The sequence below is a fragment of the Balaenoptera physalus genome (assembly GCF_965194825.1).
Source record: "Balaenoptera physalus genome assembly, chromosome: 3".
NCBI lineage: Eukaryota > Metazoa > Chordata > Mammalia > Artiodactyla > Balaenopteridae > Balaenoptera > Balaenoptera physalus.
The window spans coordinates 60,948,429-60,964,615 of NC_138890.1; positions in this window are offsets into that span (position 1 = coordinate 60,948,429).

A 16,187-nucleotide genomic window follows, 5' to 3' on the forward strand; every position below is an offset into this window, starting at 1 on the left:
GTTTGAGGCATTTAATCTTTTTTTTTTTTTTTTTTTGGTGGCGCGGCATGTGGGGATCTTAATTCCCCTGCCAGGGATCGAACCCCTGCCCCCCTGCAGTGGAAACATGGAGTCTTAACCACTGGACCATCAGGGAAGTCCCAGGGATTTATCAATTTTATTAATCCTTCCAAAGAATCAACTTTTGACCTTACATTTTCTCTATCATTTGTCCATTTTCTATTTTATTGATTTATATTCATTATTTTTTTCTATTTATTTTGGATATAATTTGTTCTTTTCTAGCTTCTTAAAGTAAGAGCTTAGATCACCAATTTTACACTTTTCCTTTTTTTCCCAATATAAGCACTTTGTAATAAAGCATTTAAAACACACTGTTTTTGCTGTATCTTACAACTTAGTTATGTTTTGTTTTTCATTTTCCTTCAGTTTAAAATAGTTTCTAATTTCCCCTGTGATACATTCTTTGACCAAGGGTTATTTTCAAATACTTTGGAATTTATAGGTCATCAGGGAGATGCAAGTTAAAATCATAACAAGATACCATTTCACACCCACTGGAATGGCTAAAATCAAAAACATTGACAACCATAAGTGATGACAAGGAAGTACAGCAATTGTCACTCTCATTGCAGGTGAGAGTGTAAAATGATACAACCAGATTGGAGAACTGTTTGGTAATTTGTTATAAAATTAAACGTACATCTACCATATGACCCAGCAATTCTACTCTTAAGTATTTACTCAAGAAAAATGAAAAGATATGTCCACAAAAAGACTTGTACACAAATGTTCATAACAGCCTTATTTGTATATAGCCCAAAAGTGGAGACAGCCCAAATGTCCACCAACAGGCGACTGGGATAACAAATTATGAGAAGTCATACAATGGAGTTCTACAATAACAAAAAAAGGATGAACTACTGACACAGTTAACAACATGGATGAATCTCAAAACGATTATGTTAAGCAAAAGAAGAAAGATGCAAAAGAATATGAACCGTACAATTCCATTTATATGAAGTCCAGAAACAGACAAACTGATTTTTGGTGTTTGAAGTCAAAAAAGTGCTCTTGTTGAGGAGGTGATTTGCCAAGAAAGGGATCGAGGAAATTTTCTGGGGTAATGGAAATGTTCTATATATTGTTTTGGGTGGCAGTTACAGAGGTACATATATTCAATTGTCAAAACTCATGGAACTGAACATAAAAGAACATTAAAGATCTGAGCATTTTATTATAGGCAAATGTATACATAAAATAAAACAATATTAAAAAAGTTAAGAGTATGCAGAATTTTTAGATCTTCTTATATAATAGATTTCTCCTTGGGGTGATTTGTCCTCCCACTTACCCTACATGGATCTTAGAGCCCACAGTTTACCTTCCATTGTCCTACTGAAACTGTGAGCACACTGCACATTCTTGGTTGTCAACCCAATACTACAAGCTTTACAGTATTTAAAGGCTTTCCCTTAGTAAAGGTGTTTCCAGAGCTGACAGCTGTGATTAAATGATAAGGAGGGGCTTCCCTGGTGGCGCAGTGGTTAAGAATCCACCTGCCAATCCAGGGGACATGGGTTCAAGCCCTGGTCCGGGAAGATCCCACATGCCACGGAGCAACTAAGCCCGTGTGCCATAACTACTGAGCCTGCACTCTAGAGCCCACGAGCCACAACTGCTGAGCCCACGCGCCACAACTACTGAAGCCCACGCGCCTAGAGCCTGTGCTCCGCAACAAGAGAAGTCACCCCAATGAGAAGCCTGCACACCACAACAAAGAATAGCCCCCGCTCACCACAACTAGAGAAAGCCCGCGGGCAGCAACGAAAACCCAACGCAGCCAAAAATAAATAAATAAATTTATAAAGAAATAAAATAAAATAAATGATAAGGAGTATACTCATTAATATAAATAGATGATTGCTGTGGGCTGAGTAAAGAGTACAGTGCAAATAATTTGGGAACTCCCTATTTTTGGATCTCAGCAACCCTATAGGAGAGTTCATTGTGTCTTATTAGAATAACTGAATAAGAAGTATTAGGTAAACCAGGAATTGATTTTCTAGCTGCATCAGTATAATCCCTTTTTGTGATTTTTTTTTTTTTTTTTTTTTGGCCGGGCCCCGCTTGTGGGATCTTAGTTCCCCAGCCAGGGATTGAACCCAGGCTATGGCAATGAAAGTGCTGAGTCCTAACCACTGGATGGCCAGGGAATTCCCTGTGATACTTTCTAAGGTGTAGATTTAAAACACAAGAATGTCCCCAAACATCCCAGACTCTTTAAGATAGTACCACCATTAGAGGCTATCAGAGGTAAACTATTTCCTAGGAAAATTAGGCTTTGTGAGTTTGAAGTAGCTCATTTTTTCATGGTCAAAAATCAGAACAGTGGCTTACCAAAAGAATTGTATTCAATTTTACATTCTTTTTGAACAGTCTCTGTCTCTTGTTATATATGATTTGGAGTGTGTTCTGCCTACCAGCATTAATTATATTTTAGGGGTCTGGTGCTATACCCATGCCCTACTTCGTAAGAATTGCTAACTGAAGAAATGACACTAACTTTGCCACCTGCCTCCTATAACACTTTCTTATGTTTTTTGGCAGACTGGTTTTAGCCTAAAAGTCATCTTTCAGGAAGCTTTCCTGACCAGTCACCCAGACTAGTTTAGGTGCTCTTAGAGTCCTGCCCAGAGATTGATCACACTTTATTTTAATCGTTGGACAGCAGTCTCATTCAATAGATTGTCAGTTTCTGGAGAGCAGAGATGTTGTCTCTTTTGTTCCACTTTTAATCCCCAGTGCCTGGCATATCAAAGACAGATGTTGAATGAATTTAGGAGCAGCTCAAGAAAACTTTCTTTATACTCACAAGTTGTTGGGTAAGATTGCAGATCCCTTAAAAAACCAACCAAACAAAAACACTCTGTAGTATTCCAAGAATTTATGCACAGAACACAGTCTAAACCCAGTGTAAAGGGTTCAAAATCTAGTAGGAAGGAAAAATACTGTCCCTACTCTCTCTTTGGAGAAGATATCATTGTGCACATGTGGACTTCCTCCTGGTGAAATAGTCTGAAAGGAGGAGATGGTTATGGGCCCTTGTGCTGCTTCCCTTACTGAGGTCAGGGGTGTTGAGAGGTAGTGTGATCCAGTGACACAGTGGTTTAGAACCAGGGCTTTGCAGTCAGTGGGTTTGAGCCTTACTCTGCTATTTGCTCCTAGTGTGAAGTTTATGCAAGTTTACTTGACCTCTTGAAACTTGGTTTTTCTCATCAGTAAAATGGAGATAATGGTAGCATCTTCATAGAATTATGAGATTAAATAACAAAAGGTATGTATAGGGACTTCCCTGGTGGCACAGTGGTTAAGAATCCGCCTGCCGGTGCAGGGCACATGGGTTCGATTCTTGGTCCAGGAAGATCTCACAGGCCGCAGAGCAACTAAGCCCATGTGCCACAACTACTGAGCCTGTGCTCTAGACCCCTTGCTCCACAACTACTGAAGCCCACATGCCCAGAGCACGTGCTCCGCAACAAGAGAAGCCACCACAATGAGAAGCCTGCGCATAGCAACAAAGAGCAGCCCCTGCTCTCCGCAGCTAGAGAAAGCCCGTGTGCAGCAACAAAGACCCAAAACAGCCAAAAAAATTTTTTAAAGTATGTATAAAGTTTCTGGCCTGAAGGAAGTGCTTATAAATATTAGCTATGATGATAATGATCCTTTTTCTGAGAAAAGCAGTATTATAAAAGTCTGGTCCTAGGCAGCCTTTTTCCCTTGAAAGAAGTCTACAAACTCAGCCCCTGTGAAGCTGAGATTGGTTTCCAGAGCCCTCAACCACTGCTCTTTCTGTGAACCTTGTGGTGGGGATGAGAGTATAGCAGCAAAGGGTGGATGGCTTCCTGCAGGCTCAACCCATACCATTGCCCTGGAAAGGTAGGGGAGGGTCTAAGGACTAAGAGACAGAAGAGGTGGCAGAGCTCCTAGACAGCTAAGTAAAGCCCCAATTTCTGAGGACTTGGTGGTTCTCGTAGTCTATAGCTTAAAAGGACCCAGCTGCTTCACTGCTGGGAATGAGATAAGGACCCCGTATTCAAATGCCAATGGCTTCAGCAGCAAACAAGATATATAGTTCAGCCTTATTTGTTTTTCCAATAGTGTATAGAGACTGCACAATATAGATGATGTACATGCTATATGCAGAGAATAACATCTGTATTTGGTGGTTTCTGAGAGGGGATTATGAAGGACTTTTGCTTTCTAAGACAAACATTTCTGAAATGTTGAATGTTTCATACTGAGCATGTATTATTCTTATATAAAGAAAAAAAAAGTTTTTAAAGTTTTAAAATCTGGGTTTCCCTAGTGGTGCAGGGGTTAAGAATCTGCCTGCCAATGCAGGGGACATGGGTTCGAGCCCTGGTCCGGGAAGATCCCACATGCTGAGGAGCAACTAAGCCTGTGCGCCACAACTACTGAGCCTGTGCTCTAGGGCCCATGCTCCGCAATAAGAGAAGCCACTGCAGTGAGAAGCCCGTGCACTGCAACGCAGAGTAGCCCCAGCTCACAACTAGAGAAAACCCGCGCGCAGCAACAAAGACCCAACGCAGCCAAAAATAAATAAATAAAATAAAAAATAAATAAAATTTTTAAAAAGTTTTAAAATCTAATAACATGTTATAGCAAAAAATTGGACACAGTCTAATTATTCATCAATTGGAAAAGGTTAGAGTGCTGTAATTCATACTACAGAAAAATATGCCACCATGAAAAGAATGAGTTAAATCCATATGTCCCACTGTGGAAGAACTATCACAATATTGTTGAGGTAAAAAACAAAAAACAAAAACTGCAGCAAAATGCGGTTGATATAATTCCATTTTTGTGGGTTAAAAAAATGTCTAATAAAAACTCATGGAGCTGTTTACACTTGAGATTTGCACAATTTATTCTAAGTAATATCTCAATAAAAGTTTTTTTTCCATCTTCATGAAATTCTGGTTGCATGTGTATGTGTTGGAATGTGCATGGAAAAAGATCTGAACAGATGAAAACCAAATTTTTAACAGTGATTGTTACTTAATTACCCCTGGGGAATTACGTGAGGAAAGTGAGGGAAGACACTTGCACTTTTTGTTTTACATACTCCTCTATATTATTTACATTTTAAAATAAAATAATAAACATGGGAATTCTCTGGCAGTCCAGTGGTTAGGACTCCTCAGCTTCCACGGCAGAGGGCACTGGGTTCCACCCCTGGTCAGGGGAACTAAGATCCTGCAAGCCTCGTGGCCTGGCCAAAATAATAATAACAACAACAACATGATTTTCTTTTGTTGTTAAAAACAAAAGCAAATAGAAAAAAATTATTTGTTTTCTATGGGGTCCCTTAAATCACTCCATCGATTTCAAGAACATTAAAAAAAAATACTTATTTGCTTGCACCGGGTCTTACTTGCGGCATGTGGGATCTAGTTCCCGCACCAGGGATTGAACCCTGGCCCGCTGCATTGGGAGCACGGAGTCTTAACCACTGCACCACCAGGGTGGTTACCTCAAGGACATTTTTGCTGCCTTCCCTCCCTCTCAGTGGGTAAAGAAAATGCAGTTAAGAACAGTCCAAAGGCTTCAGGCAAATTGTGTCCAGTCCACATCACAGTATTACTGATTTCCCTGTAATTTACATTAGAGAAATTGAACTTCTGGTTGAAGTCGCTCGTGTTTCAAGGAGAAAGCAGACGAACTTTAATGCTACGAACGGTCTCACGACCTTTTAACATTAACACTGCTCTCAGGAAAGAATTGGGATTTGGCGGCGAAGCTCTGCGTGAACATTATCACTTTTAAAATATCTATTTTTACCTATGCCCTAGAAGCATTCTTTTGGAAACCTTCTTGTTCCAGTAAAAGTTAGCCAATGGGAAACAGGCATGCGGGACCTGAGAGGAGGGACTGGTTTTGAGAATCCTCCGCCGCGAGTAGAAAGCGGCACCTACAGCCAGGCCCCTCCCTACAGCCTGCGGCTCCGTCCTGTCCCCAGTGCCGCCTTGGGGGCAGCTGCAGCCCTCCCGCCAGGTGGGCCCGGGGACCAACCGGAACGGTGACCTTCCTCTGCATCCAGCCCCATGTACAATCCAGGATCCACACAGATTTAGAGGGATGGTTGAGCCCAAAGGAGGCAGAACGATCAAAGAGATGAACACCAAATAGGGCGAGGAAAGGGGGACGTCCTAACAGAGGCTGGGGGCCCACCTGCCAAGCTTTGTCTTTCAGAATAATTTTGTGACTATTGTAGAGTAAGCCAGATCCATCATTAGGACATGGAAGAGGGGGTGCCACAGTAGATTTACCTTTTTACCTTTTAATATTTTTGTCTGATTAAAAAAGTCATGTTTATTGTCAAACAATACAGAAACCTATAGAGCTGAAAATTAAAGCCCCCTTCCCTAATTCTACCTTCCCAGAAATAACTACCATAACTAATGCTGCGTGTCTGTCCAAACTTTTTAATATAAATATTGTATATATAAATATACATATGGTATGATGTAGTGGTCAAGAATACAGGCTGACTTTGACAATCGAGCCTTATCCTGGACATCAGTTTTCTCAAATATATATTTTCTCAAATATTATTTCTCAAATAATAGCTGCTTTTAAATTTTTTTACAGAAGTGGACTCATACTACATATGAGGCTCTATAAGTGTAGTTTCAAAGTTATTTTTGAAATACTTATAGGTTCACAGGAAGTAGCAAAGATAGTACAGAAAGTTCCAGTGTGCCCTTCATTCAGTTTCCCCCAGTAGTTACAAATTACTTATTTATAGTACAATATCAAAACCAGGAAACTCATGTTGGTACAATGTGTGTATATAGTTTAATGTCATTTTATCACATGTGCAGATTTCTGTAACTACCACTGGAATTGAGATGCAGAACTATTCCAATACTGTAGAAATCTCCTTCATAGTACCTATTTACAGCCACATCCACCAACACCGACTCTCTAACTCCTGGCAATTACTAACTTACTTTTCATTTCTGTAATTTTGTCATTTTGAGAATAATATATAAATGGACTAATACAGTACGCATGAGTCATTTGAGACTGGCTTTTTTCGCTCAGCAAAATACCCTTGAGATCCATTTACATGTATCAACATTTGTTCTTTTTTATTGCTGTGTAGTATTCCATTCTGCAATGTACCTTAAAACTTCTTTTTTTTTAAAAATTATTTATTTATTTATTTATGGCTGTGTTGGGTCTTGGTTGCTACACATGGGCTTTTCTAGTTGTGGTGAGCAGGGGCTTCTCCTGTTGAGGAGCACGGGCTCTAGGCGCAAGGGCTTCAGTAGTTGTGGCTCGCGGGCTGTAGAGCGCAGGCTCAGTAGTTGTGATGCACGGGCTTAGTTGCTCTGCGGCATGTGGGATCTTCCCGGACCAGGGCTCGAACCCGTGTTCCCTGAATTGGCAGGCGGATTCTTAACCACTGCGCTACCAGGGAAGTCCTACATCTAGGGATTTACCCTACAAATGTGTTTAAAAAATTAAACTTGGGCTTCCCTGGTGGTGCAGTGGTTAAGAATCTGCCTGCCAATGCAGGGGACACAGGTTCGAGCCCTGGTCCGGGAAGATCCCACATGCTGCAGAGCAACTAAGCCCGTGCATCACATCTACTGAGCCTGCGCTCTAGAGCCCATGAGCCACAAACACTGAGCCCGTGGGCCACGACTACTGTAGCCCGCGCGTCTAGAACCCGTGCTCCGCAACAAGAGAAGCCACCGCAATGAGAAGCCTGCGCACGGCAACGAAGAGTGGCCCCCGCTCGCCACAACTAGAGAGAGCCCACGCACAGCAACGAAGACCCAACGCAGCCAAAAATAAATAAATAAATAAATAAATATTTTTTAAAAAGAAAAGAAAATCCTTGTTTAAAAAAAAAAAATCCCCGGGCTTCCCTGGTGGAGCAGTGGTTGAGAATCTGCCTGCTAATGCAGGGGACACGGGTTCGAGCCCTGGTCTGGGAAGATCCCACATGCCGCGGAGCAACTAGGCCCGTGAGCCACAACTACTGAGCCTGCGCGTCTGGAGCCTGTGCTCTGCAACGAGAGGCCGCGATAGTGAGAGGCCCGCGCACCGCGATGAAGAGTGGCCCCCGCTTGCCGCAACTAGAGAAAGCCCTCGCACAGAAACGAAGACCCAACACAGATAAAAATAAATAAAAAATTTAAAAAAAAAAAAAAAAAAAAAAAAAAAAAAAATCCCGTATGGACACCAATGGGGGAAAACTGCGGTGGGGTGGGGATGGTGGTATGCTGAATTGGGCGATTGGGATTGACATGTATACACTGTTGTGTATAAAATTGATGACTGATTAAAAAAAAATATATATATATATATATATAAGCATTTCTAATAAAGGTAACATTAAAAAAAAAATCCCTAGATGTATTATTGCTGGATGAAAGGATATGCAAATTTAAATTTTCAGTAGATATTGCCAGATTATTTGCTAAGGAGGTCATAAGATTTACACCCCCTATCAATAGTATACGAGACCACCTGTTTCCCCACACCCAAAGACATCCCTCATCACAAATGAAGTTAGGGATACCTTTTCATATGCTTTTTGGCCACTTGTGTTTCTTGCTCAGAGACCTGCATGCCTATATCTTTCAAGCTTTGTGTCTTCATTTTTTAAAATGGGGATGTAGACTGCTGGGAATCCCAAGCATGAGAATTACAAAGTCAAGAATGAGGGACTTCCCTGGCGGTCCAGTGGTTAAGACTCTGTGCTTCCACTGCAGGGGCCATGGGTTCAATTTCTGGTCAGGCAACAAAGATCCCGCATGCTGCAAGGTGTGGCCAGAAAAAAAAAAAAAAAAGAATGAATGGTCCCTCCTACACTGTTGGTGGTAATGTAAATTGGTACAACCACTATGGAAACCAGTGTAGAGGTTCCTTAAAAAGCTAAAAATAGAGTTACCATATGACCCAACAATCCCACTCCTGGGCATATATCCAGAAAAGACAAAAACTCTAATTTGAAAAGATACACGCACCCCAATGTTCATAGCAGCACTATTTACAATAGCCAAGACACAGAAGCAACCTAAATGCCCATCAATAGATGAATGGATAAAGGAGATGTGCTATATATGCAATGGAATATTACTCAGCCATAAAAAAGAATGAAATAATGCCATTTGCAGCAACATGGATGGACCAGAGATTATCATACTAAGTGAAGTAAGTGAGACAGAGAAAAACAAACATCATAGAATATCACATGTGGAATCAAAAAATGATACAAGTGAACTTATTTACAAAACAGATTACAAAACAGAAATAGACTCACAGACATAGAAAACAAACTTATGGTTACCAAAGGGGAAAGGGGGGGAGGGATAAACTAGGAATTTGGGATTAACAGATACACACTACTATGTGTAAAATAGATAAACAACAAGTACCTACTGTACAGCACAGGGAACTATATCTTGTAATAAGCTATAATGGAAAAGAATCTGAAAAAGAGTATATATATATACATATATAAAATATACGTAACTGAATCACTTTGCTATATACCTGAAACACTGTCAATTAAAGAAAGAAGAATGAAGGGCGATGCTTGTGCAGTTCCTACCTCCTTACCCCCTGCCCGCAGATGAGCACCCCACACAAGTTGGCACCCTTCTTGAAAAAAGCCCCTGGCCCTGAAGGGAGCACGCTAGGGACTTCTGCTGAGTGGCTTTTGAGCCCTATTTGACTATTGACCCCTTGCAGAGAAGGAAGGGGTGGGTGATTGGGCCAAGTTTGGGATTGGGCCCCTGCCTATTGTTTAATAATCATCATAAAGGCCTTCCTGGCTAGGGAGCCTTGGAGCCTCCTGAGGGGCTTTCACATTTAGGATCCTCAGGCCTCCTTTGATCCCTCACCCTCCAGTGGTGGCCTAGTAATACGTAACAATGGCCTCTTGTTACTGAGCACAGTAGCACACAAAGGACCATATCTTTAGCACTTGGTAATAATAATAGCTAGCATTTATTGAGTGCTTAATAGATACCAAACCCCTCACAACTCTTCTGGGAAGAAGATACTGTGACAGTCAAGGAAAAGAAGGAGGAAGGTCCTTAACTGCTCAAAGTTATGGCAACAAAAGGGCCAGGTTGGCACCTAAAGTCCTGCTAGGACTCTGAAACCAGTATGCTCTACCTCCAGGCCGGCTGCACTTCCAAACCTGTCCGTCCTCTTCCTCCTGCTGGTGCTTCAGCTTCCCCTGACCTCCCCTTACCAGGAGTTTTTTCCAGGTCCCTTTCTCACCTCCAGGTCATTCACTGGTATTTTCAATACCCTCCATCATCAATCATTGTCCCTCCAATTATTTAAGAATCTCCTGGGGTCACAAAAGGATTAGCTCCCCAATCCCTCCCAGTCCAGCCACCCCTCCATCCTTTCTGGGGTGCGTGCACGCACGCACACACACCCTCCCCCATCTCCAACAAAACAGTCTACAACCATTACAAATTGTGCAGCAGCAGGTTTTAGTGACAGAAGCAAATATTTAGAATGTATTTTATTTACCTTTTCATATTTTTGAGGAAAATGATAAAACATTATATCAAATATTTCTTCTTGTTGCTTATCTGTGGTTTCTAATTTATTTGCAAGTGATCATGTATTAATTCTGTAATGAAGGGAGAAAAGTCTCTACTTGGAAAAACTTGGGTACAGATGGGAATTGATGGCCTTTGCCTTTATATTTAGCCTCTGGATAGATTCCTGTCTCCCCGTGGCCCAATAAACTCCAGAGTAAGAAGCCCCAGTAGATCTAACCACTTGGGTCAAAAGAAAAGCAGTAGAAAGAAAGAAGACCCAAGAACTTTATCGGTCTTTTTTCTGATACCCCGTGGTAATAACAGTTGTGTCTCTGATGATCTGGAGGGTCAGGGACATGATCCTGGCAGTGCCAAGGGGGGCTGGGAGTCCCCTCTCTTTCTTTGATATGGATAATTGATGCCTTTTAAAAAAATAGATGCCTTTCAATTCTTATGCAGATAGACCTCCAAGACAAGTTTCCCAGAAGCCCTCTTCCACAAAATGCATCCCTTGGCGTTCCCTGGTACCCCAAGGGCCTGAGGTACCTCCTCCCGAGGTTCCAGCCCCTCCCCCAGTCTTTCTCCCATTATCCTCCTGCCATTTCCCCTGCCCTCCCCCTTCACTGTCCTTTGTTCAGGAGGCGGACTCAGTTGATCTGTGAGCTGAGGAGGGTGCTCTGTGAACAATAGCTACAGAGATTTAACAGGGGTAGCTCGCATTTGTTAGGGAGACCACAGAAGTCTTAGAGGATGAGCTGGATGCTAGACCTTTGCATCTGCAATAGCCTCTTGGGTGAATAGCATCAGGTAAATATTTTTTGATCACTTCATACATGCCATGTATGGCACTAAGCACTTTTACAGCATCATCTGATGCCAGTCTAGGTCTCTAACCACTACACGACATTGCCTGCCCCTAGTTCACTTAATCCTCTCACAGCTCTTGTCACATCTTGTCCTCATGATTTACTCATCTCCCCCACTAGACCGTGAGTCCCAAGAGAACAAGAATGACATTCTTCTATCTGTCCCATCTATCCAGCATTGCCCAGCGCAAGGTCTGGCACACAAATTGGTAAGTTCTGGGGAAGGAATGATATGGTGGGATGGGGTTTTACATTCTGTGCTTGCCTCTGTGGGTTGCCCAGTTGAGTGGAGGCTTTGGATTGGATGACCTGGTTGGGGGACTGAAGCACATTGGGCATAGGCATGGGCATACCAGGTTATTTATCTGCTGGGGTCTAGATTCCCCATGAAGGCTACCAGCTCAGACCCTCCATCAGCTTGCATTGCCCCAGATCTGGCTGGCCTCCTCACATGTGCTTGCCTCTAGTTTTCAGAGTACCAGATGCCAGTGGGCAGGTGATTCAGTGGCACCCATTCCTACAGCTGGAAAAGCTGCTCAAAGGAGTGTGCAGTACCTGCCTCCAAGAATCTATAAATCAGTTCTGTTCAAAGACCTGAACTGGCTCCTGGAGGGTGAGGTAGCCTCCTCAGGGCCTGGGCACCTGGTGGGGTAAGGGATGAGGGACGCTCTTTATCTTTTCTGCTCCTCATCTTCTTCTCTTCTAATTTCCCAGCTCAGTCACCTCCCCAGCCATTTTTGTCCCTAAAACTAAGCACAGAGTGTTCAAACATATTTATAATCATGACATATTGTTCCTTAGTTTTTCCATTTTGTTTCTAATAACGTCAGTTCTAGGCAAGTTAAAACTTTGGGATCATTGTAGGGTATGTGACAGGAAGGCTTTTGAGATGGGTCCTAAGCGGTGAGGAGAGTCTTAGAAGGTAGGGAAAATGGGAAAAGGGCGTATAGGCCAAGGCACAGAGGAGTCTATGATAAAGCCAAAGGATGTGAGGAAGGAAGAGATGGGAAGTGTCAGGAAGTGACACTGAAAGGGCATTGCAGGCCAAGCTAAAGGTTTGCACTGTATCCTGAGTGCAGTCAGAAGCCATTGAAGAGTTTGGGCCAGTGAGTATATTCCAGCAACACAAAGAGAAGTGTTAAATAGCTGATATTTATTGACCACTTGCTTTGTAATGAAAAAGATTATTTCATTTAGTCCTACCAACAATCTTATGAGCTAGTATTATTTCCATCTAATTTTAAGGGAAACTAGAGCATGGGAAGACTGTTTCCTCAAGTCACAGCTAGGAGCTGATCCTGTAATCTATTCCTTTAATTGTCATGCTAGCAGGTCTGAGAAAGGGCTGGGGTCAGGGAAGGGTCCTGGAGACGGTTAGGGGACAGAATGGGCCACCAGACTCCATGACCACCTGGATGTGGGTGTGAGGCTGAAAGCCTTCTCAAGAATGATGTCCAGTTCTCTGATCTGTGCACCTGGGAGAAGCATGCAGAAACACAGACTCTCTGGGCCAAAGCACGGAGACGGGAGCCAGCGCCAGCCAGCCAGTGGCTCCAGCTGCGATGGGCTGACCGTACCCGCGCTGCAGGCCCGAATCTGCCAGACAAGCGGCACTATAGCAGGAGAAGGCGGCCCGGAGTGCCTTCCCGGTCCTTTCCTGGCGGCAGCCAAGCGGCAGGAGGGGCCGAGGGGGATGCCCGGAGCAGTGCCATGTAGCGGAGGCCAGACCCTTGGCAACCGAGCCCCATGAGGTGACCGCCCAGAAGCAAGCCGGGAATGGCAGCTGCTGGTGCGTGTCACCAGAGGGACAGAGGACGGGTACGGACCCAGCTGCCGGCTAGGCCTCTCTGGTGGTCTCTGTCCTACTGTGGACACAGGATACACCAGTTTTTGGGTCTCCCGACTCTGGGGTCCCTGAGGTGCAGTGCCTTCCCTACTCCCAGCCAGCCTGTGTCCTCAGGCAACAGGCATGGACACTATGGTCCAACCTCTCAGACCCCTCAGATTCCACATTGAATCCCTTTGTTACCCAGTTTGGGTCTGTTTGCTTGAAATGCAGCCAAGCCAATCTACCGATACTGGATTGTGGTGACGGAAATTACAGTGTTTACTGCGGGGCACCAAGCAAGGAGAACTGGGCAGCTAGTAATCAAAAGGCTCGAACTCCCAGATGGCTTTCAGGCAAGGGTTTTAAAAGGCGACATGAGGGGTGAGGGTCACAGGCAGTATGATCAGCTCCTGGACATTTTTTGGACTGGTTGGTGGTGAGATAACAGGGTGATGCTTCAGGAATCTCAATCATCAACCTTCTGGTTCCAGCCAGTCTGGCGTCTACATGCTTGTGGTCAGCATGTAGTCACCATCCTCCACCTGGTGGAGGGTCTGAGTTTCTGCAGAACAACTCACATTGTTATCTATATCCCTTCAGGAGGAACCGTGACTCTATTATTCTAATCATTAACTGCTTGAGTCTGCTCTTTGGAACTCAGGGAAGGCCAAACAAGAAGGGGGGACACAGAGGGGCTTGTACCTGGGAAGGCCTCGCAGGGTCCTGCTCAGGTTCAGTCCCCCCTTTCCTTCGATAGTCCTCAATCCTGAGGGGAACAGCGATGGGACAAGAAAGGGAATAAGGTTTTGGACAGAGAGGTTAATCAGAAACTCAGCATGGGAACTGGGTTTGAGGGGCTCCTCACACTCCTCCGACTTCCCTTACCAGGTTTTGGCTCCTCACCACCCATTCCCTTGCCCTCTGGCTGCCTCCTTTCCCTTATCTCACAGCCAGCACATTACCAGGTCCTGTGAATGCTCCTGTCCCCCCTCTTCTCCCAAATTCAGCCACTTCTCTGGCCCCACTGCCTCTTTCTTAATCCAGGCCAATATTCACTCCAGGCTGGAAGGCCACATCGGCCAGCAGTCCTGTCTTCTTCAACCCACTTCCTACACTGCAGCTAGAGGGGGGATCTTTGCAAAGATTCTGGTTGTTCCCTGGATGAAAGCTCTTCAGGGGCTTTCTGATTCCTTTGGTATAAAGACCAAACTCCTCAGTCTGACCCACCAGCCTTTCACAGCCTGGCCTCTGCGATCTCCAGCCCATCTTTCACAATGCCTCCCTCACATGTTGAGCCACAGTCCCACCTGCAACAAAATCACTGGTGGAGCTTGTTAAATGTGCAGATTCTGGGTCCCCACCCCAGGTCCACCAAATCAGAATCCCTGGGACTGGCACCCATGCTTAACAAGCCTCCCATGACTGAAACCTACTTCTTGCAGCTCCTCAGAAGGGGCTCTCTTTCCTCCTGGGCTGTACACAGGTTCCTCTTGCCTAGTGGCTATACCTCCTCCACTTCCTTCAGACTGAGTTTAAAGGTTACCTCCTTCCTACCCTGGGCTTACTCCTAAAACAGCACTTATTAAGTGGCGATTTGCCTGTCTACTTCTTTGTCTGTCCCCCCAGCCAGAATGTAAGCTCCTATGGCAAGGTGCCTGGCACAGAGAGGGGACTCAATAAATACTTTCTGAGTCCAGAATGAATGAATATCTGGGCATACTCCAAGCTCAAGGACCTGGCATGGTGGCGGGGGAGAGAGAAGAACAACCAAGAATAAGCCAGCCCTGAGGATGGAGGAGAGGACATGACTGGGGGGTGGGGGGTGGTGAGTCTTTTCAGTTCCCCTCAAGCTACCACCCACAGGGGTCTGGTTTAGGGGCACACCCACCTCCCAGGGATGCTAAGGAGAACCTGTGCCAATAGATCAGCTTTCTTCTCTGTCGCCTCAAGGACCCATTCCTGCTCCTCTGCTGGAGGTTTTGAATGCTCCCCGCCAACACCGTGCCATCCAGGGCAGCTGGGGATGGCATCTTGGTACTCCAGCAGCACTTTGTCTCTCTTTGTTTATTGACCCATCAGAAAAATCTCAAGCCCAGTCCAGACAAGTGACTCAGTACAGCCTCAAGGAATGAAAGCTGGAAAACCAGACTCAAACAGCAGGGCCAGTCCCTGCCCGGCCCAAAGAGAAGGCACTAAGGGAAACCAGTCAGCAGATGCCCTCTAGAGCCAACACAGACCACCACTGTGTCCTGGGTCTTCTTTGCATACACAGTCAAGGTATTCTGCCCTCTGCCCTCTGCCCTCAAGGATGTCTCCATCTAGTTGGAAGTTGTGGGAAGGACTTGAATTGGGTCTTAATTACAACAGCAACTGTAATAGCAGCTGTGATTCTTATTGAATGCTTACCATGTGCCAAACATTGTTCTAAGCACTTGACAAGCAGCCTCTCTCACACCTCAAATAATCCCTTTGCAGATTAGGAAACTGAGGCTCAGGGAAGTTAAACCTATCCATGCAGTTGAAGGGATGGGTATAAAGCAGAGTGGTTGAGAGGAGGGCTCTGGGTGAGTTGGAAGGTGATGCACACTCAGTTTGGGCCACATTTCTTCAGTTGGAAGGAAAGGCATGTGCTGGGGAGTGTCACAAGGTGATGGGAAAGCCCTGGTCGCCAGGCTAAGGTGCTTGTAATTGCTCCTCTAGGCTCCATGTCAACGGCTCCTTTCCTCTGTGTTTTTATCTTAGGTGGTCAAATGCTATGATTTTACCTAAGGAACTGGAGCTGGGAGTCCTGGCCCTGCTACAGTCTGGCTGTGGGACCTTAAGTAGGTTCCTGCCCTCTCTGGGCCTCGGTGTCCTCACCCTGAAAGGAGCCTTATTCAGGAACTT